The sequence below is a fragment of the Balaenoptera acutorostrata genome, chromosome 3, assembly GCF_949987535.1.
Source record: "Balaenoptera acutorostrata chromosome 3, mBalAcu1.1, whole genome shotgun sequence".
Classification (NCBI taxonomy): Eukaryota; Metazoa; Chordata; class Mammalia; order Artiodactyla; family Balaenopteridae; genus Balaenoptera; species Balaenoptera acutorostrata.
In genome coordinates, this window is record NC_080066.1 from 63,864,977 (window position 1) to 63,887,417 (window position 22,441).

At 48.0% G+C, this 22,441-nt stretch overlaps 1 long non-coding RNA gene across 1 annotated transcript in view; it reads left to right on the forward strand.

Annotated features, from left to right (window-relative positions):
- Positions 1 to 21,838, forward strand: part of LOC130707645 (uncharacterized) — a 64,526-nt gene extending 42,688 nt beyond the window's left edge. The window contains exons 3-5 of the long non-coding RNA XR_009007640.1: positions 13,583 to 13,681; positions 15,677 to 15,828; positions 20,553 to 21,838. This is a non-coding gene — a long non-coding RNA (uncharacterized LOC130707645). The remainder of the gene's footprint in view (positions 1 to 13,582; positions 13,682 to 15,676; positions 15,829 to 20,552) is intronic.
- The last annotated feature ends 603 nt before the right edge of the window (positions 21,839 to 22,441 follow it).

A 22,441-nucleotide genomic window follows, 5' to 3' on the forward strand; every position in this document is an offset into this window, starting at 1 on the left:
CCAGCGGGGAGGAGGGAGCTTGCTTTACCTCCTTGTCCAGACTTTGAAATAGTCATTCAATCCAAAACAGAGTGTGTGGTGATGGCTGGACGAGACAGTGGGGCAGTGTTACAACCTAGCATGAAAGAGGATGGAGAGTGAGATGGAGAGGAAAAAGGACAAGGAATTCCAGCAAACTCCAGGCACTGCTAATGGAGAGAAATAATGTGGCTGATTACATCTCTGAAGGCTATCTGTTCCAAAATGAATTCTGAATGAAAAAATAATGCATTTTCCCTGCAGCTTAAATCCAAGAAAGAAAGGAATGGGCAGCGTCTCCCAGTGCAGACAAGAGCGTCTGTGTGCGTCCAGTGGTGCCTCTGACCACTTCACCTGAGTCGCTTCCCAGCATCCTTGTCCCTAGGGTGCCTTCAAAGCAGGCAGAAGCCACAAAAACAAGCCGTGGGAACCTTGTACACCCAGGGCTCCAGGAACAGCAGTGTGGACTGAGACCTGTAAATCTAACTCCATCACCCCGTCAAGGCTTGGAGGGGTTATTCTCCAACAGCTCCAGGGCGCCTTCTCTAGGCGAGGGCCCGTTATTTCCTCTGCCCACCCCCTTCCATTCTCCCCATCAGGTGTCATGGATCTTAAATCCAGGAGTATAAAGCTCCTTTTGTGAGATGAAGGCTTATCCGTGGGTTTGGGGAGAAATGAGCCCCGTTCTTCCCTCTTGCTAGGATAATCTATAGGTGAGAATAGGAGGAGAGAAGCATTAGTTTTAGAGTCAAGCAGACCTATGCTCAGATCCCAACCTTGCAACCTACTTGCTGTGTGACCCAGGGCAAGTTATTTAATTTCCCAGGCTGTTTCCTCACCTGTACAATGGGGAAACACTATCTATTTCACAGTGTTGTTGTGAGGTTTAAATAATGTCTGTATAGTGCTTAGCACAGTGTCCGGCAGTCTGAGCAGTTGTTTGTATTGTTATTATTTGCTCCAGAGCACATCCAGGCTAACCTTGAACCTCCCAAGAAACTCTCTTCTGGGACTCCCACCCCCAACCTCATACAGCCCCGCTTACCTGGTGTGGCCACCTGGGCCAGGCATCAAGGACCACAGGGACAGCTGGGATCACTGAGCCTGCTGCTGACCCTTGACCTCAGATAGGCTGTTTGGTCAAAGGCCTAGCTTGCCTTCTGGTGCGGAAGAGGCAGCAAGGAGGCCCCTCCAGGCTAAAGAGAAGTGACCAAGATGCTCAAAGGCCCATGGGTGCCCAGTCCACGTTGCCCTCGGGGCAGACAGATCCCTACGTCAGTGCTCTATAGCCACACCCTCACCCCATGGTGGGCTCACACCCTTGTCACTCATTCTCCTACACGGCAGCTCCAAAATGACGCACAACACCCCTCAAATTCAGGAGTACACAAGCACCCCTAAACTGCAGGATCCCAGGCTTCAGTGTTCACTCTCCCACACAGTCACACCCACGGAAACACAACAGCCCCATCAGTGAGCACGCAAACACACGTGTCATGTATGCCGCACACACGTACATCCACGCATTTCCCCAAACACAGCACAAAGTCAATCCAGGGCACCTCACTTCTCTGTGAAACTTGCCATCTAAAGTGTGCACTACAAAGTTCATGCGCATGTGTATATGTGTGTGCACACAAGCACACCCACACCCACAGGTGCACACACCTGGGCAGGATGCCGGGGACCTCATCAGTCCTGGCAGCAGATCACAGACAGTTCCCATTCCAGAGAGAGCCCAGGCTGAGGAGACCAGCGAGGGGTGGCGGTGGGCAAAGGGCTTACTCTGGGGACTTCCTGGAGGGCAGAGTTCACGAGGAACAGGGCAGAGCAGGAGGACCCCAGGTGCCTGGAGTGACGGAAGGGGACATGCTGAGCTGGGACCTGGGGGGGTAAAGGAGGATGCTGTAGATCTAGTCCTACAGAGGCAGAGAGAACGTCCCAGCACACACCAGCACCTCACAAAGCAGGCAGGCCGGAAATATTCCTTTCCCACCTATTCTTTCCCTTTTCTGGAACAATTCTATCCTCCAGACCCCGGGAGACTCTGAGAGCACTGATTCTGACCTAATGGGTAGGTCCATGGTCATTCTGGAGACTAGATACAGGAAGCTAATTACTGGGATTCTCAAAGGGATGCCTAAGCAGCGTTCTGCTTGGAGGATCAGGACTCCTGCAGCCTCTGTTCTCTGTCTTTGGGGCCTGCTCTGGGGGGCAGAACATGAGTAGAGCATCTTAATTCCTCTGTGTCTACAAGTCTTTCACTTGCCCAGCTGGGGAGGGGCTGCACCTGCGTGGGCTAAGCCAGCATTCAGGGAGGAAGAGGCTTCCCAGCCCTAACCTAACTCACCAATCCAGTTTGATTATAAGCACGCAACACCCGGAGGTGGAAGGTCCCAGGACATTCCTCATCCCACCGCCTACTCCTCCCCGGTCCTGTGCCCCACTCTCTTCTTCCCCCAGCCTTTCAGGGGCAGCGCCTGCAAGCTTCTCTGCCTTCTGTAATCCTTGAGCAGCTGGGGACAGTGCTGTTATGGGAATTGTTCCTCCCCGTTATGGGCAGAGCCCACGGACTCAGGATGCTGCTTTGCTGGCAGAGCAGCTCTTTCCAGTGATGGGATTATACAGAAAAACATTTGACCAAGGACTTGGAGGCAGTCAGGGTTATGGGGGCAATTCTTCTGCGACAGGCTATGAGAAAGACAATTCTACAATCTGAACGCGCACTGCACCCTGACCTGGGCACAGGCTAGTCTTGATCACAGAGTTGTAAACTGAGCCCTGAAAAACATTTACAGCAACTCTACTTCATAGATAGAGAAATTAAGCTCCAGAGTGGGGCAGTAACTTGCTCAAGGTCACACAGCCAATCAAAGGCAGACCTGTGAGTAAAATCCAGTCTCCTGCCTCCTGTCCTCGTATCTTTAGATCTCAACAAAATGAGATGTTTTGAAGCCAGCCTTTGAAGAAAAGAAGGGGATGCACAGGTGAGGAGGGACTCTTGTGAAAGTTTAATGAGGCGTCGAGGAAGCTCTTACTTTCTGGGGTGTAGGCGTTCTTTTTCCTTCTCCTCCGCTCTGAGGTTGGGACAGGCGAAGGCCAGAAAGTGCCACGTTCTGCTCATCCCTCTCATCTTGGGGGTGGAGAGGGAGTTGAGGGGAGGCAGCAGGCCTGGGTCAGGCATCGCCTTCTACTCTGGTCTTCTCTGAGAGTAGCAGCGGCTGCAGGAGCACGTGGTGCCGCTGCGCAGCGAGGCTGAGACAAGAAGGAGGATTGATCTTTCTGCTGCGCTTCAAAGAGAATAGAAGCCGTCCCTGTCATGGCTGTTGATCAAAGTCTCTGCAAAGGATGTTTTATGTGCCCTCCCCTCCCCACTCCAGGCCTGTGGAGACAGGAGTACCACTCCTTGTCATGCTGAGGCCTTCCTCCAAGTCTCCCTGCACACTCGAGAGACCCCTTTCCAGCCAGGGTCCCACAGCCCACAGCAGCTACCAGGAGCCAGGGGTCCAAATTCCCCCTTCAACCTTTTCTCCAGGCAACTCAGCCCAAGGTCATGGCCCAGTCTATGGGAACTGATATTATTGTACAGTTATATTGTCCTCATTGTACAGAGGAGAAATTGTGGCATAGAGAGGTTAAGTAACTTGTCCAGAGCCACAGGCAAGTTAACCCTTGGGAAACCTCCATTCTTATGGGGGTTTGTCCTCAGAAAGTCCCCTATCTGATGGCAGAGGCATGCTTCTGCCTCAGAGCTACTGGTTCACCTAGCATGTGTAGACCCCAGGAAGACTGTGAAAATAACCTCTGTGAAAAGGGAAGGAAGGATGGGCCCTACTTCTAAAATGTCTCATTTCAGACATCTAGGAAAATCCAAATTCTTTAACTACTTTGCCTCTCTGGTGGGACAGAATGCAGATTTTTCCTGCTCCCCCTGCCCCCATCTCCATCCAACACCTAACTCCATCTATCTGCAAATATGTGCCTTATGTGTGAAAATCCTTAAATGCTTATCTTATCCATTAAATACAGTGCAAATTCCAAATTCCTTAGCCTGGCATTGAAGGCCCTGAAGAACTTTGAGAGGCCACATGGCCTGTGGTTAAGAGTGTCATCTCCTGGACCAAACTTCCTGGGCTAGCATGCTAGCTCCTCAACCTCCTAGATTTTGACCCGTGGATTACTTAGAAGTGTGTTGTTTAATGTCTAGGATTTGGGGGATTTTCCAGATATCTTTCTGTTATTCATATCCAGCTTAATTCCATTATGGTCAGAAAACATATGTTATATGATTTCAATTTTTAAAAATGTGTTAAGATTTGTTTTATGGCCTAGAATATGGTCTATATTAAATGATTGAAGAGTAACTTGAAAAAGATGTGCATTCTGCCTTTGGTGGTGGAGTCTCCTATATCCTTGCTGATTTTCTCTCTACTTTTCTCAGTTCCTGAAAAATGAACATTAAAGTCCCCAAGTATAACTGGACTTGTCTATTTATCCTTTTAGTTCTCTCAGTTTTCTGCTTTCTGTGTTTTGAAATTCTGTTGTTTGGTGCACACATATTTAGGATTATTACATCTTCTAGGTGAATTGATCTTTTTATCATTATGGAATATTCCTCTTTATCCCTGATAAGTTTATTTCTTTAGGAGTCTACTTTGCCTGATATTTATATAGCCTTTCCTGCTTTTAAAAAAATTAATGTTTTATGGTATAGTTTTTCATCCTTTTACTTTTAAACTATCAATATTTAAAGTGAGTTTCTTACAGACAGTATATAGTTGAGTCTTAGTTTTTTAAATCTAACCTGATAATCTCTGTCTTTTAATTGTATGTTTAAACTATTTACATTTAATAGATTTATTGATATTGTTGGATTTAGTTCTACCATTTTGTTGTTTGATTTTGATTTGTCCCCTCTGTTTTTCATTCCTCTGTTTCTCCATTTCTGCCTTCTCTTGGATTATTTCAATATTGTTTTAATATTCCATTGTTATTTCTCTGTTGGCTTTTTGAAATATCTTTTTGTATAGTTTTTTTAAGTGGTTGTTCTAGGTATTGTAATATATATACCTAACTTCTCATGGTGTACTTAGAGTTAATATTCTACCACTTCAAGTGAAATATATAAGCCTTGCAGCCATATAGGTCCTTTCCCCCTCCTCCCTTTATGCTGCAGTTGTTATAACTAGTGCATGATTATACACTGAAAACCACATCAGGCACGGTTATAATTTTTGCTTTCAACAGTCATACACACTTTAAAGGATTTAAGGGGGGCGGAAATAGTCTATTATAGTCACCCAGTTATTCTCATTTTTGTTTCTTTTCTTTTAGTCCTAAAGTTCCAAGTTTCCTTCTGATATCATTTCTCTTTCTCTCAAAGAACTTCCTTTAATGTTTCTTTTAGAGCTGGTGTGCTAGCAATGAATTCTCTTAGTTTTCCTTCAACTAAAAATGTCTTTATTTTGCCTTTAAAAAGATATTTTCACTGGATATAGAATTCTGGGTTGACAGTTCTTTTGTTTCAGCACTTTAGAGATGGTATTCCACTGTTTTCTGGCCTCCATGTCTTCTGATAAGAAATCTGAAGTCATTTTAATTACTGTTCCCATATATGTAATGTATTGCTTTCCTCTGGCTGTTTTCAAAAATATTTTCTTTATCTTTGTTTTTTAGCAGTTTGATTAAGATGTATTTGAATCAGGTTTTCTTTGAATTTGTCCTTCTTTTAAGGTTTGCTGAGCTGCTTAAATCTATAAATTTATGTCTTTTCACCAAATTTGGAAAATGTTCAGCCATGATTTCTTCAATATTTTCTGCACCAAGCCTTTTCTCCAATCTTTCTGGGACTCCAAAGACATGAATGTTAGAGCTTTTGCTGTTATCCCATAAGTCCCCAAAACTCATTCATTTTTTCCCCAGAATTTTTCTGTTTTTCAGATTAGATAATTTCTATTAATCTATTTTCAAGTTCGCTGACTCTTTCCTCTTCATCTCCATTTTGCTATTGAGCCCATAGACTGAATTTTTTATTTCAGTTATTGAATTTTCAGTTATAACATTTCCATTTGGTTCTTTTTTATAGGTTTCATTTCTTCCCTAAGAATTTCTATCTTCCCATTCATTTCAAGATCATTCTTCCCTACTTCATGGACTATAGTTATAACAGCTGCTTTATATGATTTATGTTGTGTGATATAATAGTCTTCATGTGATAATACCATCATCTGAATCATCTTTTTATTTATTTTTATTTTTTATTTATTTATTTTTGGCTGTGTTGGTTCTTCATTGCTGCACGCAGGCTTTCTCTAGTTGCAGCGAGCGAGGGCTACTCTTTGTTGCAGTGTGCAGGCTTCTCATTGCAGTGACTTCTCTTGTTGCAGAGCATGGGCTCTAGGCGCGCAGGCTTCAGTAGTTGTGGCACGTGAGCTCAGTAGTTGTGGCTCGCGGGCTCTAGAGTACAGGCTCCATAGATGTGGCACGCGGGCTTAGTTGCTCCGTGGCATGTGGGATCTTCCCGGGCCAGGGCTCGAACCCGTGTCCCCTGCATTGGCAGGCAGATTCTTAACCACTGCGCCACCAGGGAAGCCCATCTGGATCATCCTGAGGCCAGCATCTGCTAATTGTCTTTTCCTTTGAGTGTAGTTGAGATTTTCCTAGTTCCTTGTACATGGAGTAATTTGGGGCATTTTGAATATTATGTAATATTATGTATCAATCCTATTTGTTTCAGACCACAAGTCCTGACCTGCCTTCTGCTTTGGGTCAGTTCTATGAATTCACAGCTCAAGGGTGAGTCCAGGACTTTATCCACAGATTTAAGGGGGTTTATTCTCCAGCTCTCCATGATTGCCCTCACACTCTCTGGCTCCTAGAAGCCCTTCCTTGCAGCACACCCTGTACAGTAAAAGAGAAAAAAATTGAGATTCTGCATCCCCCTTCCCCAACTTTCTATCCTGCAGGGTCCCTGTTCCCAGTGCTCTGGCAAGAAAAAGAGGGTTTCTCTAGAGCTCTTTCTGTTTGTTCCCACTGTACAGTCTGGGGTCCATGCTTTCTAGAGTCTAAGCTGGGAAACAGTGGAGGAAAAAATACCTAGGAAACTCACTTTCATATTGGTCATTCTTTGAGTGTTAATTTCCCTCCCAAATCCGCCTGCTATTATTTATTTTTCAGAGTCCTTAGACAGTGTTTTACGTATCTGTTCCAGGGTTTTCATTTATAATCAACGGGAGGGGGAGGGTGAAGTGTGCTTACTCCATCTTAGCTGTAACCAGAAGCCTGTAGACATGTAATTTTAAGTTGAGAGGTATGAGAGAATTTGACTAATTTTGCAAACAGTATTGCAATATTTAAGAGAATGTGAAAGTCACTGTATTTATAAATTTAATTTATCAGACTCACAACAGTTTTACCAGTACCGGATACAAAGGTTTTGCTTGTTCAATTAGACATTTAAGTTACTTAGGAAAATCAAATATATTAAACGCTCATATGTAGTTGAAATTGTTTAAGCAAATTTAATTACATTGTAAATGGCACTGATTGTTTAAGAGAGTTTAGCTTTTTCAACTTGAGTTAATCAAACTTCAATTGAAGAAAAAGTGAACATCCTGTTCTTATTATATTACACGTATAAATAGAACAATAAAATCAGTAAGTGGAACTTAATCCTGAAGAAAAGCTTTGTTTTCAAATGTGTGCCCTTAGTAAATTGACTATTAATTTTTTTAACATCTTTATTGGAGTATAATTGCTTTACAACGGTGTGTTAGTTTCTGCTGTATAACAAAGTGAATCAACTATACGTATACATATATCCCCATATCCCCTCCCTCTTGCGTCTCCCTCCCACCCTCCCTACCCCACCCCTCTAGGTGGACACACAGCACCGAGCTGATCTCCCTGTGCTATGCAGCTGCTTCCCACTAGCTATCAGTTTTACATTTGGTAGTGCATATATGTCCATGCCACCCTCTCACTTCGTCCCAGCTTACCCTTCCCCGTCTCCATGTCCTCAAGTCCATTCTCTACGTCTGCGTCTTTATTCCTGTCCTGCCCCTAGGTTCTTCAGAACCTTTTTTTTTTTTTGATTCCATTTATATGTGTTAGTATACGGTATTTCTTTTTCTCTTTCTGACTTACTTCACTCTGTATGACAGACTCTAGGTCCATCCACCTCACTACAAATAACTCAGTTTCATTTCTTTTTATGGCTGAGTAATATTCCATTGTATATATGTGCCACATCTTCTTTATCCATTCATCTGTCGATGGACACAGGCTGCTTCCATGTCCTGGCTATTGTAAATAGAGCTGCAATGAACATTGTGCTACATGACTCTTTTTGAATTATGGTTTTCTCAGGGTATATGCCCAGTAGTGAATATTAATTTTAAAAAGGCAACTATAAATAGTATTTTTGTGGGCACAACCTCCCCCCACACCCACACACACCAAAAAAGCTTCACTGATGGGGCTCACCTCCTCCAGAGACCACCATGTCACTCTCAGACAACTCCCACTGTTGGAAAGATGTCTTTCTTTCTACCTGAAATCCTTGGGTAGTGTAGACTGTACAAGCTTTTGGAGATAGACTGGCAAGTTACTTTACTCCTTGGAGACTCAGTTTTCTTAACCACAAAATGGGAATAAAAAGAACCTACCTCAAAGGTTTGTTTTAAGATTCAATCAGATGGTATACGTGAAGTGCATGTGTGTGTATGTATATGTAAAGTGCTTAGCATAGAGACTGTAGCAGTTGGAGTAGAAGCAGATAGAAGTAGCAGTAAAGCTATTACTGTTGCTGGTGGTGTTATGCTCTGAACCAATTCCCAGAGGTGCCAGGCCCTGGCACTGGGAGAAGCATGAGAAAACCAAACTGAAGCAGCTACTGGCAGTAGGACCCTCACTCCTGTCCTGCCTGAATGGCTGCTCCCTCCCTGGCCCAAAGCTCCTGACAGTTGTTTGGTGTTGCCAGGCGGTGGTTGAAAGATGCAGAGGTTTGCAAAGAGAACTGTGTTCAGAACCCAGCTCTGCCCTTCCTCGTGGGTGGTTTGGAAAAGATGCCCAGACTCTCCAAACCTCTGTTCCTTCACCCACCCATGGTATGGAGCTGAGGATAATGAACCCATTGGATAGATCTGAGTCTTAAACGAGGCCCTGTGCAGTGTCCAGCTCAGCGCCTAGCATGTGGCAGCCTTGTGCACATACACAGTGCTTATCTTGCTTCTCCACTGTGTAAGTTTTATTCCAAAGTGGATTCTTTTGCTCCTGGTAATCCAGTTGTCTACACTGACCCAGGTTATCCGGTTATCTTGTCTACACTGACTCAACTGAGGAGCAGGAGGCCTAGGTTCTAGTCCTGGGCCATGACACTTAGGTCAAACCTCTTCTCCCCGGGACTCAGTTTTCTCATCTCTAGATTGGGTATGACAATCCCCATTCTGCCCCAACTGGACCCACACAGCTCAGATGGCCTATGGATGTGGAGGGCTTAGTTCTGAGGGGTGGTTTGCCCTGCCAGACCTAGGAGATCTGTGGGCAGAGCAGGATTCTCTGGACCCTTCTCTGACAGGAAGTTGGACCCTTGTCCTTCTGAGAGCTGATAATTGGCTTCCATTCTGGCCAGGCCCGAGGGCAGAAGCAGGTAACCACTTGCAGGCTTGTGTTCTGGGTCACCCGTTCATCAGCCTGGTGCTCACTCCTTCAGAGAAAAAGCAGAAGGGGAACTCCTGGGCATCAGTGCCATCCTGCCTCTGCTTGAATCCCCCTTCAGCCCCTGGTTGCTCCCCTGCTGCTGGACTCATGCCTGGGGGTCTGTTCCTTAGCCCTGGCATGGACGGCCTCCCCTGGAGTTTTGCGTGCCTGCCTTTGGGCCTTAACACCTCAATCAGCCATGCCCAGGCTCACTGCAGCAGCAACTATGTCCTTCAAAGTCAACTCAAGCCCTTCCCTTCCTCCAGGAAGCCCTCCTGGCTCTTCCAGCCCACAGCACCCTCTCCCTTCCTGGAGAGTCTGAGCCCCACCCTCTGCTCCCGCTCACACTGTGTCTGCCCTGGCCTCTCACTGTTCTTTGGGAGGCTCTGTCACCTCATCAACACTCTAGATGAGAGCTTCAGAAGGGAAGGCCCAGAACACCTCCTTCTCTACCTCCCTGACAGCCCTACCCTGGGATGGGCCCAGATGGGTTCTGAGGCTGCTGGCTGGTCAGGGGATATGAAGTGGGGCATCGGGTGAGGGGCAGGGGCCAGGTCCTGGCTATGGTCCTCAAAGTGTAGACTACAAAAAGTGTCATGATCCCGCACAATGAGGCCCGAAGCTCCCTGGGGACCACGCTCTGGTCTCAATAATGAAAACATCTCCCATGTATTGAGGGCCTCATGGATTCAGAAGGTCTTTTTCATCCCTGCAGCCATTTGACAGAGTGGGCTTGATTACCTCATACCTGTAAAAGAGATATCCAGGTATCCAAAAGAAGAGTTGGACTTCCCAAGGGCGCAGAGGTACCAAGGCAATTACCCCAGCTAGAACCTCAGGTTTCAACTTCCAGCCTCTTAATCTCGGTCTCTGACTTTCATGGAGGTGAGGTGGCAGGTGGTGTGGGAACAGCAGTGAGTGAGCACCTACCTGCAGCCTTTCCGTGCTTCCTTCAAGCCTGCTGTGCTGGAGCGGGGGCAGACAAGGAAGGAGGTGGAGCACAGAAGCAAAGCTGGAGACTCTGCATTGGATCAGCCCCCATCACCTGTGATGCACATGATGGATGGTATCTGAAAGCCGTGGGGGCAGGGTGGATGTGAGTGCAGGCCTGGGGTTCCTCCACCCTGCTGCCGCAGCCCCAGACACAGAGAACCTGTGAACTCCTGTCCCGTGCTCCTTCCTGGTATCCCAGGGAGCACCTGATCTGAGCATCTCTGGAGCTTCCCCAGCTCCAAAAATGAGCCTGGAGGTGAGGTTGGAGAAAGCAATGATATTGGCTAGAGGCTACAATCTAGCTCAGAGGCCTCTACCTCCCTTCGTCTACTGTATCTCAGGAAGCTTTGCTCTCTAAAATATCATCTTTGTTTTCAGTAAGCTGGCGTGGAAAGGTCTTCCGCTCTCTGGATAATTTTGCCCTGGCCCATTTTCTTCCTTTCTCCTCTTTTCACCTGGCTCTAGTGGGGAAAATACAGCCTGTCAGCGTTCCTTCCTACTGGCCCAGCAGCAGCTGCCAGGAGAGGAGCTCACACGTGTGTGTGTGTGTGTGTGTGTGTGTGTATTTCCTGAAGATGCTCCCCTGTCAGACAGGCAGGGACCCAGCCTTGCCCAGCAGAGCTTGCAGGAGAGATGACTCCCAATACCAAGCCCACTGGCAGGCTCAGGAAGTGGAGGGTGCTGGCAGTCACAAGAAGCCAGGCCAGCTCAATAGCCACCATCCAAAGCCTTGGCCAGGGCTGCCAGCAGGCGGGAGGCTCTGAGGCTGAACTCGGGGCGACTGAGGAGTGGTGGGAAGAGCCAGGCCAGAGCTGGCAGCCAGAGGACGAGACACGTGGGCCAATGTCACAGATGCTCAGCACTGGCAGGGAGTGTGGAGAAGGATCAGCACAAACCCTCATTGTACATACGGGAAATCTGAGGCTCAGAGGGGTCAGGGCTCGGCCAAGTGTCGCAGAGCAAGGTAAGGACTGAAAATAGGTCTTTGGGTTTTGTGTGTTTGTTTTTTTTTTTAGTTTTATTGAAGTATAGTTGATTTACAATGTTGTGTTTAATTTCTGCTATACAGCAAAATGACTCAGTTATATATACATATATATATATTCTTTTTCATATTCTTTTCCATAATGGTTTATCACAGGATATTGAATATAGTTCCCTGTGCTATATAGTAGGACCTTGTTGTTTACCCATCCTGTATATAATAGTTTGCATCTGCTAATCCCAAACTCCCAATCCTTCCCTCCTCCACCTCCCTCCCCCTTGGCAACCACAAGTCTGTTCTCTGTATCTGGGTCTGTTTTTGTAGGGTATGTTCATTTGCATCATATTTTAGGTTCCACATATAAGTGATATCATATGGTATTTGTCTTTCTCTTTCTGACTCACTTCGCATAGTATGATAATCTCTAGGTCCATCCATGTTGCTGCAAATGGCATTATTTCATTCTTTTTTAATGGCTGGGTAATATTCCATTGTATATATATACCTCATCTTCTTTATCCATTCATCCGTTGATGGACATTTAGGTTGTTTCCATGTCTTGGCTATTGTAAATAGTGCTGCTATGAACATAGGGGTGCATGTATTTTTTCCAATTATAGTTTTGTCTGGGTATATGCCCAGGAGTGGGATTGCTGGATCATATGGCAACTCTGTTTTTAGTTTTTTGAGGAACCTCTAATACTGTTTTCCATAGTGGCTGCACCAATTTACATTCCCACCAACAGTGTAGGAGGGTTCCCTTTCCTCCACACCCTCTTCAGCATTTATTATTTGCAGACTTTTTAATGATGGCCATCCTGACTCAGGTGAGGTGGTACCTCATTGTAGTTTTGATGTGCATTTCTCTAATAATTAGCAGTGATGAGCATTTTTTCATGTGCCTATTGGCCATCTGTATGTCTTCTTTGGAAGAATGTCTATTTAGCTCCTATTTCTTTAGAGAAATGTCTATTTAGGCCCATTCGAAAATAGGTCTTTGGATTTCAATTTTTTTTACAATGTATCACGTCACATTGTTCTAAAATCAATAGCTGGAAAGTGTATTCATCTCTATTCATTGCCCACTTCCCAGATGCTTCTGGCTATCAGAAGCTGTGCTGAGGCTCTGTGAGATCTAGGAGTACATGAGGTCTGCTTCCTCTGTGGCCAGGCAGGACCTACTTACTGCTCAGGAGCTAGCACAGCCCCATGGATTAATAACTGTGAAGGAGAATGTGCCACTGTAAAGCTAAGGCAGACCCCAGTGGGACATGGGGAGGGGCAGAGGGAGAAAGGAGGGAATATTACTTACTTATACCTTATGTCATTCCCAAAAGGTTTAGGGTGGCTATGAGGCTGTGTGTCCATAAAGGTTTCTAGGGTATGACCTGACCTTGAAGTGAAAGCAGGATTCAAAGAGGACAAGACAGAGACAGGCATTCCAGGAGGAGGGAACAGGTTGTGCAGAGATACAGAACATGTGTTAGGCCTCACGAAGCCCAAGATGGCTGGAAAGGAGGGGGCGGTGAGAAATGCTGAAGGAAAGGGGAACTCTGTTCAGACTCCCTATTTACCAGCCCACTGTGGGCACCATTGTGGATAAGCCCATCTCCCCAGAGGCTGATCTCTTTAGCCTTAGTCAGTGTATTGTCTCAATAATGCTGTGTAACAAACTCCCTGAATTCAGTGGCTTGAAATAATAAGCATTTAACTTACTATTCTGTGGGTCAGCTGGGTGGCTGGGCTCTGCTGGGTGGCTCTTCAGGTCTCAGTTGGGCTCACTCACATCTCTGGAGGTTGGCTGGCCATTGGCTGCCCTAGGCTAGCCTTGGCTGGGGTGACTAAGATGACTTGGCTCTGCTGCACATGTCTCTCATCCTCCAGCAGGCTAGCGTGGACATGTTCTCATTGCTGATGGCAGAGCATGAGAAGTCAGGTTCTGATGTGAAAGCCCACTTCAAGCCTGCTGGCATCCCATTGGCCAAGGTAAGTCACATGGCTGGACTCAAAGGGGCAGGGTAGGGCAGGGAAGAGCCACGTAGAATCACACAGTAAAGGGCATGGACGCAGGGAGGGTGAAGCATTGGGGAGATGAACGTGATCCACCATAGTCACTTTTCACCCAGCCTTGCTTGGCACAAGTGTTCACACCCACATCCCTGGATAGGCGCAGAGCAAGCCTCCAGGACCTAGTTCAAATTCTGCCTTCTCAGGGGAACCCTCCTTGATGGCTTAGCCCTCATCTTAGCTCAACTTCTTGGTCCAGTGAGGGCTCAGGTAGGGGTGTGTGTGTGTGCGCGCGCGTGTGTGTGTGTCTGTGTGTGTGTGTGTGTGTGTGTTATTACCTCAACCAGATGGTGGGAACTGGTGAGCAGCTACCTGTTTCTTTATCATCTTTATCATCCCACCACGCTGGGCTGTGAAGCACAGAGGTGAATCACACACATCCCCTGCCCTCCAGGAGGCCCAGTTCTCTGGAGGAGACACTCCTGCCAGCAGTGACAACCCAGCATGACAAGGACCAGGACACAAAGACCACGGGGCACAAAGAGAGACGAGGGGTAGCACTGGGCCCAGCCTGGCAGCCAGGAAAGGCTTTCTGAAGAAGGTAGAGCTTAAATGGAGTCTAGACTGAGTAGAGGAAGAGGATGGACCAGTGCTTATAGGCAGGGCTGGGAGAATCTATCCTATGCAGAGGGGATAGCGTGGGCAGAGGCCTAGTGGTGAGAGCAGGTGGGCATACTTGAGGAATGGCCATGGCTGCGTGAAGCTGAACCCAGGGGGGTGTGTTGGGGAGAGTGGGGATAAGCCTGGAGAGGTTGACAGGGGCCATGTCACCGCACCGTGGGTGTCAGTGCAGGATGAGGGAGGCCATGAAGCTGAGCTGGAAAGCTGGCTCTGGAGCAGATGGGACAGACCAGAGGCCAGAAGAACATGTGTGACAACTGCCCAAGGGGGAGATGAGGAAGGTCTGATCCGAGCAGAGGTAGTGGAACCAAAGAAGAGGGAGTGGTTTAGAATCTATAGGACTTGGTGACCTGTAAGATGTGGCCCCCAAGGCAGAGACATCTTGGGACCAGGATTCAGGGGCCAGAGCTGTGGGCATGGGGGTCCCCTGAAGTCTAAGGGTTAGTAGGGCTGGCTCTGAGAGACTGTGCACTGGTTAGAAGTCGTGGGACATAGGCTAGGGCAGCTCAGGAGCCAGGGTCCTGCAGAGGTCAGAGTTCTAGACTCCTGGGCTGGGCCTGGGCTGCAGACAGGCTTCAGGGCCCTGGCTCTGTGCAGCACCTGCCGGAGGGCCCTGGCCTCCCTCTGGAGCAGCTTGGCACAGCCCGTACTCCCCCGCCTGCTGCTTCTTCAACTGGCACATTCTGACATGACTGCACAGCTGACAAAGAGCAGAGGGATCTTGAAAAAGCCGCAGAAGAAAGGAGGTATCAAAGCACCTTCCCAGACCTGCGCGCTCTCCCCACTCCAAAGCCTGCTTCAGACACCCACTCACGTCACAGGCTTGAGGGGGACCGACTGATCACCAGGGAAGCCCCGAGTCGCATGTCCCTTCCTTGGGGAACTTCAAAGACAGCCCTGACCGGCCAACCTCCTGTTTCCCACCAGGAGTGGAGGTCTGAGTTACCCCTGCCACTGGGAGCCTTTGGTGCCTTCTCCTCTGACCTTTGGCTGACAGCAGCTCAAGAAGCCTCCCTTCTTCCCCTCCGCCGCACGGTGTCCTCTCACCCCTGGGCTCCCTTTGAGAACTTGTCACTACTTGTCCCCCTGGCCCAGAGAAAGGGCTTCTCCACTCTGCCAGAGCCTGAGTCTGGCTCAGTGTGCAGGTGGCCCAGCCTGCCTTCCCTGAAGAGTTGGGGCCTAGCTCTCAACCAGCTGCTAAGGGCAGTGAGGCCCCTGGATCTCAAATTAAGAATTCCTTGGGGGAAGAACCATGCTCTGTTGAAGCCTTTTCTTTCTTTCTTTTATTTATAGGCAGGAGCTGGGTTTTGGAACAAGCCCTGGCTGCAGAATCAGGAGACCTGGGTTGCTATCATTTGACTTTGGGAAACCTCTTTGGGCTTCAGTTCCTTCAGCTCTAGAATGGGGCTAATAAGCTTCAGAGCCTGGTCTGTGAATCGAATAAGGTAATACATCTGAAAAAGTCTAATAGTGCCTGGCGCATAGTAGGTGGTAATTTATAAAAAACAACAACACATTAATTCAGTAGTGTACATAAGAAGTTACCACATACCCCCTATTCCTAGTACATGGGGAAGCCCCAGAAGGGAAGGACCTCGGAGAGTTCACAGGTGTGTCCTGTTAAATATCCCTGCCCCACACCCTGTGACAAAGAACACAGGTCAGGATTATTCCAGCCAGCAGGTACCAGGGTAGAAGAGCTCAGTGCTGAGAGCATAGGTCAGGCTTCCAGGGCTGTGGGAACTGGGGCAGGAGATGGTGCTGTGGGCTGGGTGATCAGGAAGGAGGGAAGTGAGCTGGGCCTAGCATTTTGAAAGGCAGGGAGGATGGAGATAAGACATCCTCTTAAACCCAGTGTGGTGCTGGCCAGGGGCCCTTCAGGGGGCCCTCTCCCCTGGAAGGAAGAGGCTATGGTCTATGAATGCTCAATCTCTTGTTGGACAAGGGGCATGTCCTACTGGTCTGACCCAGAAAGATCAAACAGTCCTACACTGCAGGCCTTAGGCCAGGTCTCCCTGGGCCCAGGATAGTGGGGCAGCATGGCTTTGGGCCTCTTGGGCATCCTGGAGCATTTGCTGCCACAGACCAACTTGGGAAATGACAGCACTTTTGCTGTTGGAATTGGAAGCCTGGAGCACAGAAACTGCTCATGGACCAGGAGGTGGCTGGAATGTGAATCCGCTTCTTGGCCTTCAGAAGCAAGCCCTGGAGTTCCTAGGCAGGGAGAGCAGAGCTGGTTAAGATGCAGAGAGGGGTGGGAAGAACCAGAGGAAGGCTGAGCACACCCAGGGCTCCTCCAGGACAGGGGCCTGTGCATCGCTTTTTCCCCAGAGCACAGGGCCTGGTGCAGTAACGGTGGGAGTGTTTGTCAAACTGGTTTGATAAGAGAGATACAGAGTGAGATACAGAGAGGGGGATACAGACAGACAAAGAAGCCAAGAGATGAAAAGACATGCAGAGTCAGGTAGAAAAACCTAGAGAAATAATGGAAATGGAGAAAGGAGAGAGAGGAGAAATAGAGCAGAGATGGAGAAGGAGAGAGAGAGAAGATCGTGTCTTCAGCAAGTCCCAAAATAGCAGCTGCTGGTGCTGGCAGCCTGCCCCGAGATGGCCCCTTAATTGGGGCTGAATTCAGCATTCTCTGAGCCCAGCGCAAGTGTCACTGAGGACGGCATGTGCTGGGCCAAGGTTGACAGAAAAGGGCCCAGCTGGAGCTGGGATGTACACGGGGTGTGTGGCTTCCTGCCCCAGGCTCCCCACGCCCCTCCCAGCTCCCGTCATGCACACTCAGCTCACTCATGGATGCTGTTCTGAGAAGGTGGCTCAGCTCTGGTGAGGTCAGGGCCTCTTCTGCTCGCCTGAGGAGTGGGGAGAGGGATTGGGCTGACAGAGCAGGGAGATGGTGGAGGGGAGCGGATGCTTATTGCATTTGGGGAAGAGACAGTGGTTGGAAAGTTGGATACTTGGTGCTGTTATTTTAGGGACAAGTTGTACTTTCACAAAACAATCTTAACAGGCTGATTTGTCTGCTCACGTGCTCTCTTCCAGAAGCCAGCACCCAGTTGTGTGGCCCCAGCAGCCATAATTTCAGGTGCCACCCCCTCTCCAACCCATTTCCCTGTTGCTTAGGAAGAAGGGTTGGTCCTGTGTCTTAAGGGAACACAGCCTCTGCTCCAGCCAGGTATAAAAGGAGGTCTGGCTGGATTCCATTTCCCCTTAGGACAAAATGAAAATGCCTGCTATTCCTTGCGCCATGAAGAATTTTCACTGGATGCCAAGAATTTTCCAACAGCATGAAAATCAAGACTAGCATACAGGAAGAGTTGAGTTGATTGACCATCACCCACTTCCCTGCTCTACCACATGGAAAATTCCAAACTTTTCCTACAGACTTATGCCACATCTGTGCTTGTGATGTTCAGTATTGGGTTAACTAAAAAGTGTTAATTGGCAATTATGTGGAAAGTGCCCCAGACCCAAAAGAAAAAGGGAAGGGAATTCATATTTGTTGAGCACATTTTTATATGCCAGGCACTGTGCTAAACAGGCTTCCTTATGTTGTATCATTTAATCCTCCTGACAGGCCTGTGATGTTCTTATTATCATTTCTGCTTCAGACATGGGAATAGTGACTTGAAGAGATTAGGTAATTTGCCCAAGTTCACGTAGCCAGTTAGTATGGGAGCTGGAGCCCAAACCCTGATCTTCTTGCGTTCAAAGCCTATTTTACTATGCCAGCTGACCCAGAGAACATCAGGGAAGGCCTGCTGCTAGAAGCAAGTCTGAGGAGTGTCATAGAAAGTGGCCTGGGGAGTCTTTAGGAGACTGGAGAAAAATTGATATACAAGGCAGCTCTACTCTGCCTTGGTGGGCCTGGGTCTGAGTAGCCAGATGGTGGGCAGGGGTGTCAGCAGGAAGCCTAATTCCATGGGGCCAAGACTTTAGGTTGGGTTCACCTGGACGCAGACTCTGAGATGACTAATATGCAAAATTTATTGGGGAGTGGCCTCAGGGCCAATGCTTGTGGGGGAGGAAAGGGAGCAGGACTGGGCAGAGGGAGAGGTTGGGCTGCAAGGCAGTCTCAGTGAAAGCCTCAGCTGATTCTGCAGGAGCCCTGATGCTGGAATGATCCTGCAGAGTTGTCTCGAGTTGGGGTGAGGGAGCTGGGCCTTTATACCCTGTCATTGACCAGTCACTGGGTATCGACTGCCCTGGAAAGGGGATGTGACCTTGGACAAGGACACTTTTCTTCAGTTGAGGCAATTCCCATAGAGAATGGACATATGAGAGCTATCAAAGAACCACCTCCCTTCAGCCATGAGAGTGGGTCCTGTAAGGACCATTTGGGTGATGCAGCACAGCCTCCATGACAAGGTTTCTCAATGACACCAGTGGGAGAGGTGCCTGGGGAAGACATCCAGCATAATAAAGATCATGGATGAGGCTTTCCTAGAGGCCAGGGTCTTACAGCCTACGGGAGAAAGAGAAGGAAGCTGGGCTGAGGAGTTCTGCAAGGCAACTTGAAGTTTGAATATGTCCCCTCTGATCCCTGTGCCAACAATGCCACACAGAATAGGTGCCCAGGATGGGATTCTGGAAGGAAAATTAAAGCTGAGGACAGAATCATTCCCTGGCTAACATGTCATGCAGAAAGAACCTGAGTGCCTAGCCCTGTGTGGAGCTGAAATGAGTAGGAAGAGAAGAAGGAGAGAACGGAAGAGACAAGTAAAGGACAAGTTGGTCCTGTCTCAAGGCATTCGCATTCTGGCTGGGAGTGCAGCTTCATATGTGGGAGCAGGCAGAGAGCAGCACACGGTGTGCTCCCAGGCTGTCTTGGATGGTTCTGCCAGATCGTGGGGTAAATTAATTCAGAGAAGGGAGCCAGCAAGGTGGGAAAGTCAAGGAGAGGTTCTCAGACCAGAAGAGACTTAGAACAGCCTTGAATAACGGAGAAGAGTCAGGCAAGCAGGGATCCGCACTCCTGAAATGTCCTCTCACTTCCCTGCTCTGCGACCGTGGGGGAAGGGAGTCCATACTTACCAGGGCTGGTGCATCTCCAGATTAAGAAGTGACCCAGAAAAGCACCCAGTCCTTTCTTTTATCTTTATAAACCCTCTTTGCCTTCCCAGGCACCCTGGATCTGTCCGTGGTGCTGAATCACGGTGCAATTGTCCAAGCCTCACCTGGGGAGGACCAAGTCTGCAGTTTCAGTTTCTCCTGCAAGAAAGTAGCAAGATGAGCCTCTTCATAGAGGGTTTGTGTATGGGGGCTGAAGCCAACACCAGGAGATGTGCCTCTGGTTACCCAGCCCTTAACTTCCCTTCGTTGGGCAGAGCAGGACAGGATAAGTAGACCTGTCCAATCCGATGAGCAGAGCACAGGAGCTGCCACATCCTTGGTGCCTATGAGTAGAGCATAATGTGGGCCATTTAAAGATGTGTCCTCAAGGGAGCTCCTTTTTGGTAATGGAACGATTTTGTATCTCGATTGTAGTGGTGGTAGTACAGATTTATACATGTGATAAACTTACAGAACTATACATATACACATACCAAAAAAAAATGAATCCATGCAAAAACAGGTAAAAACTGAGTAAGATCTGTAGTCTAGTTAATTGTATTGTGCTAACGTCAATTTCCTGGTTTTGACATCACTATAGTTATCCCTACATTCCCCCATACCACTGAGGGAGCTGAGCGATGGGTACTTAGGACCTTTTTATACTATTTTTTGCAACTTCTTGAAGTCTATAGTTATTTCAAAATTTAAAAACTAAAAAAGCACATTGCGCTCAATGGCTGGACCTGCTTACAATCCCCTTGTCAGCTGCCTCTTCTTCACCATCTAGATCCTTTGGGGGCCAAGCTCAAGTTTTTCCTTCTCCAGGAAGCTTCCTGATTACCCATGCGCACTTATGGCACTTATGCTATGAACTCATAGCCGGGGCTCTGTCCTCTGTGGTTTCATGTGTCTGTTTTACCTCCCCAACCATACTGAGAGTTCCCTGAGGGTGGGGTTTGGGGGTTGGATCTTCTGGGTCTTTCATCTCCTCATATCCTGAGGATACACAACTGGTGCTCAATTATACCTTGGTGACAGACTGATAAATATCTGCTTCCCACAGGACCTAGGCTTTCCCAAGCCCTTCATTGCCTCCTTCCTTCCACAGCTCCTGTTAAGTCCAGCTTTGTGGCAGCCTGTCTCCAACAAACATAAGAGGAAGTGAGACAACATTGAACTTGGAGCCACAAGAACCACTGCATCATGAACCACATACTGCATATCCACATCATGACAGTGTTTAACATGCATTGTATCTAATCTAAGCTTCATAACAACCCTGCAAATAGGGAGCTGCACCCCCATTTTACACATGAGGACAGACACACTGTTGGAAGGGGTAGAAGTAACAGAATTGAAAACCAAGTTCTGTCTGTTTCCCAGCTTTGCCACCTACAAATTGTGTAAACTTGGGCCAATTGCTTAACCTCTCTGCTCTTCAGTTCCCTTATCTGTAAAATGGGAAGAATAATACCTTCGTCACAGGGATTTTGTGAGAGGTAATGAAATAACCTTCATAGCATTTGTTTTTCTGTGGATTCCTTGAAGGCAGGGCCAGGCCTGAGGTGTGGTGGATGTTTACTATGTGTTTGCTGAAGTAATTGGTGAATGACTTAACGATTGAAAGAATGAACAAATGCTTGTAAAGTGCTCCCTCAGCTTTGAGCACAGGGTAGGAACTCTCTAAATGTTAGTTCCTTTCTATTTTCCTCTTCATTCCACCCCAGCCCTTTCTGGCATGAATTCCCATCCAACCATTGCCAGAATGGTAGAGAAGCTGTCAGTCCCTTCTGTTCCCAAAGGAAGGAAAATGTGCCCCTTGCAGTTTGGGGAGTTTGGGCATGGGAAGGAGGCAAGCCCGGGCTGGTGCTCCCTCTGCCCCTGAACTCATTGTCAGGCCCGGGGAAAGGCTGTGCAAACCAGTAACCTGGGTGGTGGCCACACTGGGGTCTTTTCCAGGGTGCCTAGAGAGTGAGCTCCAAGGGTTGGACCTGCAACCCCAGAGTTCTCCCACAAAGTAACCCTATACAAATGGGGTTTGTTAGGGGATCCAGGGAGGACTGTGAAACACCCACCTCTGGGGGAAAAGGCAGTAGGGCCTTAGAGCATGTGTGTCCCTGTCCCTCACACTGAATCTTGGAATCCAAGCTTGTGAGGGACCTTGCATATCATTAACGCACGCTTCAGAAGGTTGATTCCTGTCCAAGGAACTGGTCCAAGGCTTGACACCACTAAGGATGGGGGACTTACTACTTCCTGAGCATGGCCATTCACTGCTCATGCTGGTGGGATGGGCAAGAAAGACCATTCCTGCATTTCGGGAATCCAGGGGTGCCTGAGCCAAGCTGAGAGAGCAGTGGCTGCATAGTTGAAGGCTCCACGGCCAATGCTTTTCACTGTGATGCCTGGGACAGAATCTTGCATTTGCCTGGAGGGTTCAGGCTGATAGGTAAACCCCTTGGGGAGGGGTAAAGCAGCTACAGAATTCACACTAAAGTGTAAATGATTGACAGGCTAGGTTCTTCCCTGCCTGATCAAGGCCTGGCCTGCTGGTCCCAACCAGAACTCTGAGGGGCCATTCCATGTTGTTCTTGCTTCCAAGGCTGTTTGACCAGATGGCTAGACAGTACATCCCTAATGCTCCCTCTCCCCTTGGCTCCAACATCCCACTTCCCTTTTGGCCCCAGGAGTCCATTTTGGTATAGGATTATTGGGTTTAATCAATATGTCCCTGGTTTGACATAATTCCCCTCATTCTGGCTCAGTTGTTCAGCCTCCACTCCTTCTGCCTCTTCCTAATTTCAGGACTGAAAAGAATTCCTGACACTTATAAGGCCCTTCTCATAAAACATCCCCCATGGTTGAACATGTATGGATTTATAGTCCCATTTTAAGGATGAGGAATCTAAGCCTGTGCAGGTGATGGCAGAGGGACTTGCCTGAGGTCACACAGGGAGACCCCTACAGGGCTGAATCTAAATCCCAGGGCTCCTAGAT